This window comes from Agelaius phoeniceus, chromosome 6 (assembly GCF_051311805.1).
Source record: "Agelaius phoeniceus isolate bAgePho1 chromosome 6, bAgePho1.hap1, whole genome shotgun sequence".
Lineage (NCBI taxonomy): Eukaryota > Metazoa > Chordata > Aves > Passeriformes > Icteridae > Agelaius > Agelaius phoeniceus.
In genome coordinates, this window is record NC_135270.1 from 3,832,960 (window position 1) to 3,844,798 (window position 11,839).

Consider the following 11,839-nt stretch of genomic DNA (forward strand, 5'->3'; position numbering starts at 1 on the left):
CCCGCCAGGTCTCTCTGCTCTGGGACCAAAACCAAAGCCCCCAATCTGACACAAAAGCCACTCGAGGATGGCTGTCCCAGCCTGCGAGGCCAGGCAAAGGAAAAAACCCACCCCCCTTGCCTAAGCTAACAACAAACCCTAGCTAGGGTTAGGAAAATTAATCTGAAGCCATGATATTTTCGGAGAAATCCTTCCCTTAGGATTTTTTCTCCTGAGAAGCTGAGAAGCCTCAGAGGAAAAGAAAAACAAGAATTATCTGCTGCTGTGGAATGCAACAGGTGCATCTGGGATTGGCCTCATGTGGTTGTTTCTAATTAATGGCCAATCACAGATCCAGCTGTGTCAGACTCTCTGGTCAGTCACAAGATTTTATTATCATTCCTTTCCTTTCAAGCCTTCTGATGAAATCCTTTCTTCTATTATTTTAGTAGAGTTTTAGTATATCATTTTCTTTTCATATAATATATATTAAAAAATAATAAATCAGCCTTCTGAAACATGGAGTCAAGATTTTCATCTCTTCCCTCATCCTGGGACCCCTGTGAACACCACCACATTAATCCACAAACACCAGAGGTTTATGTCCAAAAAGGAGACAGAGGAGTCCTTTCTAGCTTTATTTGAATAAAGGAAGAGGCCATGGGGCATTCCCCTGGGATCTCTCACATTTTTGGAGGACACAGCCTCCTTTTTATCCCAATTTCCTGGCTGCATTTCCCTTCTCTCTTTCCCCATTGGCTGAGATACTTGGAAGGTACAGACTTCCCAATACAGCTGATACCAAAGATTTCCCTCTAATGTATAACCCTCCCTTTTAATTTCTAATTCTTACAGAATTTCAAGGTTTTCCTTCCCTGTTGTTTCTTTCATCTCTCAACATCTAATTTTGTTTATCAGCAAACCTAAAGTTTATTTGTAAAAGCAAATATCTTTTTCCATTCATCAATCAGTGGAATCCTTCCCATTGTTTCTTTTATCTTCCAGAGCTATAGTTTTATCTACCAGCAGACCCACAGCTTGTCTGTAAAGACAAATCTGCTATTCCTCTCACTAGCAAAGCAAAAACCCCACAAAACCCCAGAGCACAAGATACCCCGGAGTGAGGCTGTGGGAGAGCCCCAGGGCTCCCTCCTGCCCCAGACCCAGCTCAACCCAACATCAGCCATCCCTGGGCACGGGGCAGGGAACACAAAACCTCCCCAGGACAGCAGCTGATGCCTGCACTCGTGTGTTCCACCTCAAAAACAAACAGAGCCTGAATGCTTGCAGCCTGATGAGACACGTCAAAATTTAGACTGAATCTGCCATTTCATCTTCACCACACAGACTTAACACATGGAATATAATTTCCTGTATTTCACATGTACATCCATAGGGAAAATACAGCCAGATCCTGTGCCAGACATTGAACTGCTCTCCTCAGCTGCTTTTAATCTTTGGAACCTCTTTAGATGTGCAGATCAGCTATTTTGTAAATATTTTAGCCAGTCACAAATATTCAGCAATAGAAAGAACAGTAAGGTCATATTTTTGCTTTCCAGAGCAGTTTAGTCTTCCCACAACACTTTATGAAATATTTTGTGAAAATCAAGCCTCTAACAATTAAATATCAGCTCTCTTTCTGCTTTTATTAGATGAAAACATACAGATTAAGATTTAAGAAACTGGTGAAAGGAACCCTCTGCAGTGTTTAGAAGTTGCCTCCTTGATCTGAAGAAACTTGGAGAAGCTTTTTGAAGCACATACACCAACACAAACGTTTATAGGTAATATCCACAGGGAGCACACCACTTCCCTGAAATAGGAATCCAAAGGAAGCCTCTTGTATTTGTAGGGTTCCCAGATGAAGGGAGGAATGATGAATCTGACTCTGTGCTCTTAGAAGGCTAATTTATTATTTTATGATCCTAGAATATATTAAAGAATGCTAGACTAAAACTATACTAAAGAATTTAAAAAGGATACTCACAGAAGGCTAAAAAGATAATAATGAAAACTCATGACTCTCTCCAGAGCCCCAACACAGCTTGACACTGATTGGCCAATAAGTCAAAATAATTCACAGCAGAAACCAAAGAAACAATCACCTGTTGATCAGCAATCTCCACATTCCAAAGCAGCAAAACACAGGAGAAGCAAATGAGATAATTATTGTTTTCCTTTTCTCCGAGGCTTCTCAGCTTCCCAGGACAAGAATTCTGGGCGAGGGGATTTTTCAGAAAATATGAATGTGACAGAAGCCCAGAGCAGCATGGGCTGTATGTGCAGGTAAACCAGCTGATGTCTCAGAACTGACTGCACATCAATTGTTGCACTCCTCCCTTACACTGGCTTGTGACAAAAGGAGAAAAGTCCTTTTATTCCCCTGCCTTCCTGTACCCTTGATACCTTGATAGCCTGTGCTATCAAGGCCTACCTGGGAGAAACAGGGCATAAACAAATTATTATTGGGGGTTCAGAAGAACACCAGGAGGGTAGGCCTGGAAGGTATGAGTTGTCCCAAAGATGAAACATCTGCATTCCAAAGCACTTGAGGAGAATGAGCTTCCAGCAATAAGACAACCCAGAGATGTATCAGGGCCCAGAATTTAACTAAACAAAAGGAAAATCCCATTCATTGCTATCATAATTTTCATCTAAACAGAATAGATTGAAAATGTCTTAAGGGCCAAACTCCTTGCCATTTGCCTAATGCACTAATTAAGTGATATTTTCTTTTAATTATTTGCTTCACAATCTTTTTATTACTTAAATCAAGTTGAACAATTCCATATTGTATGAAACTAAGGCTAATGGGAACAGTAACATTATTTTCTACTGAGTCAATAACTGGACAAACATCACAGACATTTAATGGATGCTAGGATTGTTTTGTTTGACAGAATTGTTTTGAGATCCAAAAGTGCCCATCCCTTCTCAAAAAGCAAAATTAGTGCTATGGGGTACAATTATATATGACAAGGAATGTACATTTTAGGTACCTAAATCCAGAGAAGGTCCTCAAATGCAGGGGTTGGGGAAGGGGAAGTTTGCCAATTATGATTTCAGAAATATTGAAGAACCCAGAAATGTCACGTCTCCAACTCTTTTCCAAGACTGAGTTTACCAAGGATCACACCATGTCCAGGATTTTATGGAGCACTAAGACATCTAGTGAGGGAAAAGCATACTGCAAGTGAAATTACTGAATGTTATGTAAACTAAGCAGAGTAGGTTCAGCTATGAGATGTAGGCAGTCTGTGGGATCGCTGCTGCAGGTCACTTATTGCCTCATGATTTTTCACTGTACATTTCAAGTTCTCACAGCTCTCAGGGAAAGAAATGACTGCACCAAAACACAACTCACTGCAGCGCCCTGGGCTTTTATCAGGTCCTTGCTTTAGTGTCACAGAGCTCGTGTCACACCAGCTCAGAGAAATCATGTCACTGCTTTTGCCAATGTGCTGGGCTGGCAGTGAGTCCTACCCATTAAACACACACTTGGCACACTTATTATTTAAATTGTAATTTAAATACAATTTAAATTGTATTTAAATTACAATTCAGAAACTGGCATGAATCCCACGGCACAGGATGTCTAAACCATCCTTTCTAAAGGAAAAAACAAGCTTTCCACAACTTTGTTGACATAGAGTATAACAAAAACCTGGAATGATTTAATTCCTGATTCAATAAAAAGATCAAACTATTTTCCCTATGGCCCTGGCAAACACAGTTCGAAAAAAATTTGCCACTGTCAGCTTCAAATACACCAGAACTGCTTCTTGGGGCTCACAAAATAAAGAACATGAGTTCAGAGCAGATCCCTTCCTGTTCTGCCAGGAAAACGCGTGTGGAAAACGACGTAGGAAAGATGTAACACCAACACATGAATAACGCTCCAGAAACTGAAATGTACTCCTGCAAACTAAGGCTGAAATTATCAAATGATCACAACATAAAAAGAGGAGGATAAAAAGAAACTGATCAAGGTACTGTAAGGGGTTCACTGTAAGTTGCAAGGTTTGGAAATTATAAGAAATGTTCAAACACCTTGAAATTGAAAATTTAGGTCAGATTCCCCGATTTATCTAATTTTCTTGATCAATTTCTCTTTTTTCATCCTAAAATAAATAGCATTCACTTTTGTACACAATAAATAGCACATACTGTTTCTACACAACATCTATATTTCTTTCCCTATCTTTCACTAAGAAAAATATATTCTTTACAAGAGGAGCAATAGTACAAGGATTTATTTTTTCCTTCAACAACTTCAGGGGAAAAACACATTTTCCCTGTCTGCTGACATGTAGGCAGACCTTGCACTACCCACTGGCTGGATGTTTTACTGGACAGACATTCTTGCATTAGGACTCTGCTTAGGTTTTAATTACTTATGTTTGACCTGGCATTTTCAGATTTCTTGGTATTTAAACTTTGCTTTTTGCCATGTTGTGAGAAAATTATGGATTGAAAAGCATGGGAATGCCATAAATCTTGAGTTCAGACTGACTTCAGTTATCTAAGAGAGTTTTCTGCCTCCCATTGATTAGGATTCCATCATTAGTTATTTTCACGTACCAAATTGCTTTTTTACAAATCTCTTGTATTACAGTCCAGCCAGAAACTCCTCAGCCAGAATTTCTCAGAAATTTCTAAACATTTCACTAGTTGCAACATGTCTGTATTTAAAAAGGTGTTTGCACAGCTTCTGGAAAGCAGGAGAAAACAGAGTTAGGTAAGCTAGGAGGATGAGTGAATCACAGGCTTAGTGATAGTGAACAGAAAATCAAAGCTTTTATACTGGATATCCCACTCTCATGAAAGAACATATTTTAAAGCACACTAATCAGATTTCATTTAGAAGATCCTGGTTTTTTCACATACCACAATCTCCAATACTGCAATATCATTACTACCCTGCACTCTCAGCATTTATGCATATCCTCCACTCCCTACCTCACCACTGTCTCAACTGCACAGGCTCCAGAAGTCTCCTACAGGTTTCTTCACCAAAATCATCTTCCAGACAATTTGCAGGGAGTTTAATTTAACAGAGTAAAATTTTGGGAGTACTATTTTTTGCTTTTGTTTGTTTTGTTGCAGCAGCAATGATGCTGGGGACTGTCACTGTCATGTTTTCTGGAAAAATCCCTTTGCCAGGATTTCTTCTCCTGGGAAGCTGAGGAGCCCCAGAGAAAAATGAAAACAATAATTATCTGATTTACTTCTCCTGTGTTTGCTGCTTTGGAACATGGTTGGAGATTGTTTATGCAACAGGTGGTTGTTTCATTGGTTTCATGTGAATTGTTTTAACTTAATGAGCAATCACAGCCAGCTCTATCAGGACTCTGGAGAGAGTCATGGGTTTTTCTTTAGTATCTTGTTAAGCCTTCTGTAAATATCCTTCCTCTATTCCTTAGTATAGTTTAATATAGCATTCTTTAATATAATACAATGCCATAAAATAATGAATTAGCCTTCTGAGAACATGGAGTCAGATTCATCATTTCCTTCCTGCCACGGGGGACCCCACAAATACCACAGGGGACCAGATGCAGAACCCACACTGGCCACTGCTCTGTGACCCATTTTGGTCCTGCTCAAGTCACACTGGAAACTCCTCAAGGACTGAGGATATTCTGTCCTACCCAAGACCTACACAGCCACATAGACAAAATTTGTCTTTCTAACTTCTGAGACTGCTTCTCAGTTTTCTCCATCTGACTGAGAGTTAAATTAACTATGAGACACCAACAACTGAAATCTGACAGACAGGGACAACTTATGTCTGGGAGGAACTGGAACCCAAACAAGTAGAAATTGGATTTTGATTGGCCAGTAGCATTGCTTACCAAAAAGCACAACGTGCATTAGTTGATTCCTCAGTAGACTGCTGGAACATTAGTTTACAAACCACAACAATAAACCTCCTTGATTTTCACAGCAGCTTTAGATGTTGTTCTTTGCTTGTTTTTAATCGAAGTGGGATTCAATCCAGGATTGTAAGGAAAGAATCCCACAGGTAAGGCTCAGAATGGAGCTGTGACAGTGACTACACCAGACACAGCTTATCTCAGACACAGCAGCTGCTACAGGAGCCATGGGCTGCAGAGGCACAGGTTGGACACGTGGCTCTGTGAAGCAGCAGACCCCACACAGCAATGCCCCCAGAAGAGCAGTGGAACACCCTGGAAAATCCACACACCTCTGGAATCACCTGCCTCTCTCAAAGAGCACTGCTCATGCACCCTGAGCATGCCAATCAGGGCTGAAGCTAGGTGAGATGAAAGCCAACCCAAGTAACTTTAATTTTCCCTTTGCCTCCCATTACTTGAGAGAAATTTTAGGAAAGGCTTATCAGATTTACACTGCTGAGCAACTTCTCAAAAATCTACCCACTACCATAAACTTATTACCTGAGGAAAAAACAGCCTTTAAAAGCACTCTTGAAAGTACAGAGCACTGCAACCAGTGATGTTACAAATCAAACTACATTTGAAATCTGTGAGAGGCTCTCATCCCTACTCCTCCCTTCTCCAGTAACAGGGAGAACTTGTTTATCCAGAAAACTGGATTACAAACTCTGCCTCAAGCTGCTGTGAGTCAAGCTTTCATATTAGACTGGTTGAGCTGCTGTTGTTTTTTTTGTCTTATGGTTTTTGCTTTTGATTCCCCTAAAAAAACCACTGAGGAAATTTGGGGTGGACTTAAAGCACAGAAAAGTAATCTACAAGTTATCTTTTGTAACTGGGAATAGAAAGGAAAACTTTAACGAAGTAATAACTTTGCTGTACATAGCATTTATTTGTGTGGTATTGCACACACATAATAAGTTCTAATTTACTTTACTGCCAAGGTTTTTCTGGGGCTTTGTTTTTGAAAGGGCAATCACTTCTGGCTTTTAATGTTAGTTCCAGACATTGTTTGAACTTGGTTTATGCTCTACCAGTGAGTCCTTAGTATATTATTTTTAAAAGTTCACATTTCCAATTGGATTGAGTTGCCTAGCAGAGCATGCCTTTAATCATAATCAACAACAACAGCATGGCAGCAAAGTAAGAAACAAAATTAAACCAAAGTCATGGAGAACACATCATGATCTGGTTCCTAGATAACATTTAATTGCATTTGCTGGAGACAGTGCCTTTCACAGAGATGTGTCACTGGAGCAGTCAAGCACTCCTTCACATGCCAGCCACCACCAAAAAGCCAGATTGTTTCAGACAATTGAAACATTTGTTTGAAAACAATGGAAAACAAAGAAATCTCCCCTCACTCGGCTGTGCAGGGCAAGCCAGCCTCCCACACCCTGGAAAAGCACACATGTGCTGTGCACCTGGCAAGCCAAAGGGCCAGTTATGAAAGCCAGCACCTTTCAGACATGCCATAACTTTGGCAGAGAGAAGTTACTTAACATGTCCTTGATCTAGCAAAGAGTCAGATATATGACTCGTGAATTTTAAATCAAGTTCTTTGATTTCATGACAAGGCAGCATTTTTCACCCATTATATATTGTCTCAATGTTAATTAAAGAGCACACTGTGTAATTCTATGAACTACACACACCTAGACAAGAATTCTTTTTTGAGAACATGATAATTCAATTTACTTTCCTTTTGTGTTAAGAAACTGAAGTAATACTAAAACTTAGCCAAATGTTTTTCATACATTTAAATATACACATATATTAAGACTATGAGAGAAGTATGGATGAAATCTTTATGCAAATAAAAAAGTAATTTCATATATGGTTCTACTCATGAAAAAGTCCCAAGATAAAACAGAACAAAAAGGAGAAAACAAACCAATCCCCAGACAGGCTTTGTAGATCATATCAGCAGCTCTTGAGGTGTGTCCTTTGCTTCCCAGTGATTTGGTCTAGCAAGCCTAGACTGTAAATCCTTCCTGTACAGGACTTACACAAAATTTACAACTGAAAACGTGCAAAACTAAAAGCAAACAGTAGCACAGTATTGAAATCCTTGTGAAATCAGATTGCCAATTAAATGTTTCTCTTCCCAGCCAGCCTCCCTGTGGAGCACACAGGAAACACAAGTGCAGTGCAGAAATATGAGTCACCATCCACACATCCACGTCCTGCCAAGCCAGCTGTGTGCAGCAAAAGCTTAACTCAGATACCAAGGGACACAGGGATAAAAACAATCAGGGTTTTAGCATCAGTAGAGGATCATCATTTTCATGAGCATCATCATTTTCCCACCTCAGGTATTTCCACTGAAATATCACATCCCTGAAATATCATTCAAACTGCATCCAAACCCAACCTAAAACTTCCCACAGAGAGCCAAAGACTAAAATATTGTCCACTCAGCATTTAACACACAATTTTTTTAAAAAACCATAAGCATGATTAAAGGATTTTTCACAGACCTGGAAAAAAACCCAGAACAGTATCTCTCAAAATTCACCTTGATATTTTCATTCATTTCATCCATGGTACTGGGATGAGAGAATAAATTACCTCGAGCTGTTTAACCCTTCTGCTCAAAGTATTTTATTTTGCATGTATAAGCAAAAGTTTGTGGATCAGAGACTGAAACTCACATATCTTATTTTCTAGGCCACTGGCTCTGGAATTACTGTTACCTGTAAGCTTTTTTAGAAAAACCACAACCATTGCAAGAAGAATGTCAAAAGTTTCAAGAGGAGAGATGTTAAATTCTGTAAATCTATTGACATGGACAGTAAATGAACAACAAATCACCAGTTTAATTTAACTAGGCATGAAGGAGATGAACATTTTAAGTGACTGTACCAACCATTTAAACTGCTTTACAAGATTATGCTTTAAAGGTCTCAAAGGCTTAAAGGTAAGTGGCAGTGACACTTTTCAATACTTTTAAAAGGCACAAAATTGAAGCTTACTGTCCTTACTCCTGTTTAAGCATTTTAATCCTGAAATCTTACACCTCTGAAGTAGTCTTGGAAGAACCCTAACAATTTTATGTAAGGGCAACACACCCACACCACCTGAAATAACAAAAAAAGGAGATATTTTTTCAAAGATCTATTTGTGCTGGAATCTTGTGAAATGTGATCAGCACATCCATCCAGTTCACTCAGGAAATGACATAAAATATTTTCAATTTTTAAAGCTGGAAGCAAAAATACTTCCCTGGTCAGCATTTAAGCATGGACTGTACAAATAAATCAATAACAACATCAGCCTAAAAGACTCAGTTAAGAAAAAAAAAAAAAGAGAAGAAGATCAGCAACAGTATCTAAATCCTAGAGTTTCTTCAAATTACATTCTCGGTAACATTTTGTATTAGTAGCTGATTAAACCAGTATGAAAATACATTCCTTGCTAAATTCATTTGGGTTATATTACCCACTTTCTCTCCACCAAGAACGCTGATAGTTTTACCCTCCCATTCTCCTTCCTGAGAAGTAGAAGAATTTGGATATGAAACAGAACTAAGATCTGAAAGCCATTTGAGTTTGAAGAAGGTACAAGGATGTTCCACACAGGTCATGTCAGCTGCAATGGGCTGAACATCACAAACAAGAGCCATCCAGAAAATTCAGTGTTCACCCCTGGATCAGTGCAGCAGCTTTGGCACTTATTAACAAATATCCCTGTCCAGATTCTGCTGCTGAGGGCACCTCAAGCTGTTGCCATGCACATTTGGCTTGGGACACCGGTGACAAACTGTGCACACATAGAGTGGCATAGGGGAAAGTGCTGGATGGGCACAGTAACTCACTTTTCCCAGTGCAAGACTGCATAAACTTTGATATTGTGTGAAATAAATAATGCAGCAGAGGCATCAAATTGTGCCCAGTCACAGCTGCAGCCTCGCCTGCCATCCATCCATCCATCCATCCATCCACCTTTCATCTTTGTTTCCTGCCTCCTGCCATGGAAATTAGAAATTGCCAGCAAGGCAGAGCACAGCACTGTGAGATTGCTGTGGGGAAATGACCTCCAGCTCACCCACACACATCCTACAGATCTGCCCCTGCCTCCCTCAGTGCACTGGGAGCTGTGCTATGCCTGGCACAGATATCCCAATCCCTTCTGAGCAGAGGAAATCAAACCACTGCTACCAACCCTTTAAACCAGTTGCTCCAGTGTCATGATTTTATCTTCTAACATCTGAGAAAGAATGGTGTAAATTATTTACCACAACAGCATAAAATTATAGCCTTCTGTGGCACACAGTCTGAAATTATGCTGCAAGGCCAGTCCATTTGATTGTGTAGTTGATATCTCGTTGGAAAAAATCCAAATATTATTTCTCTTCTTTAGCAAAGTCGTTATGTGGATTGAATTTGGGCCAATATGTGCATTCAGCAGCTATCTTGCCTTAACCTTTTGCTGTAATTTACTTATGACAGAACTGTCTTTGCAATGCTATGGATAAGCTACAGCAAGGGCCTCATTCTATTTTAGGGGCTCTAAGTCCACTAGTTAATTTTATTTCACTACAAGCAAATAAATCCAAAAAGAAATACAAACATACACTCAGATATCATGTCAACACACATTCAGAGAACCTGTTAGAGAAAACACTAAAATAGTGTATGACTCTTCAACTAAATCAGTCCCAAGAAATCTCTGCAAGCTAATCCAAAATTAATCATTTGCATTACAATAAAATACTGTCCTTTTATCTGAAACACTCACAAGCTTCACACAGCTTACCCAATATTGGGGCAAAGACAGAGCCACTGTGACACCAAAGGAGGCTACAGTCATCTGCTCCTTATTGTTCTTCAGCACAACCTTCTATTCCCTTCATCTCACACACCCTGCCCCTGTGTGCCCTCTGCTCCCTGTGTGATTGCTCAGCACCCCATGGCTCATTACCCTCAATAGCATTCGCCAGTCCTGCACAGCTGCACCCACTGCTCCCAATCACCAGACTGTGCCTAAAACATCATCATTACAGACAAAGATGGACACAGAGTTCTACATCCTGAAGAAAATGTGCAGACTTCTGTGTGCTGCTGCTTACCAGAAACACAGTTTGAGGTTCCATGTGTTTTACAGACACCAGACTTCTTCTAAATGCACACAGTCAAATTAAGACTTTGTGAAAGCCTAAATGCAAACACAAACCAGATAATCTCTAAGTGCAGCTGTAAGGTGTTGCAGTCTTGTCAGCATTTGCCACTACCTAGAAAGAACAGACACAGGCATATTGTAGAAACTGATTCACTCAAAGTAATGGTACAAGTAATGTATTAGGTATAAACTTGGTATGAAATAGTTTAGTACTTTTTACAACTTGCTCTGAAGAAATTAAAATATAATATTAAGCCTAGAACTAGAATCAATAGAACACTTACATTCCAGAATGTGACTTGGTGTGTTTTCTTACCTCATAAATTTTATAATGTGCAATATACTTTTTAATACTGTAACTTTTTAAGGATAAAAAGGTATTTCTCGTGGTGATAAAACTACAACAGGAAAAATAAGTCTTCTTCAGTTCTGCCTTTTCCTTTTCATCATTAATAACAGAATTGTTGAGACTGGAATGGACTTCTAGAAATAGTCTAGTCCAAGTCTGTTGTTCAAAAGAGGGCAACTGGAGAAGGTTTCTCAGGGCTATGTCAAGTTTTGAGTATATCCAAGAATGGAAACTCCACAACATCACTGGGCAATTTGTTCCAGCGTTCGATGACTCCTCCTGTTAACATTTTTGCCCCCTGTTTAAATGTAATTTCTGGTACTTTGATTTCCACTGCCTGCCTCTTCTCCTCTTGCTGGCCACTACTGAGGAGGGTCTGCACCCTCTCTCCAGGCACCAGTTATTTACAGACATTGCTCAGACACTACTGAAGTTTCCTTCATGCTGAACAGTCACAGCTCTCCCAGCTTCT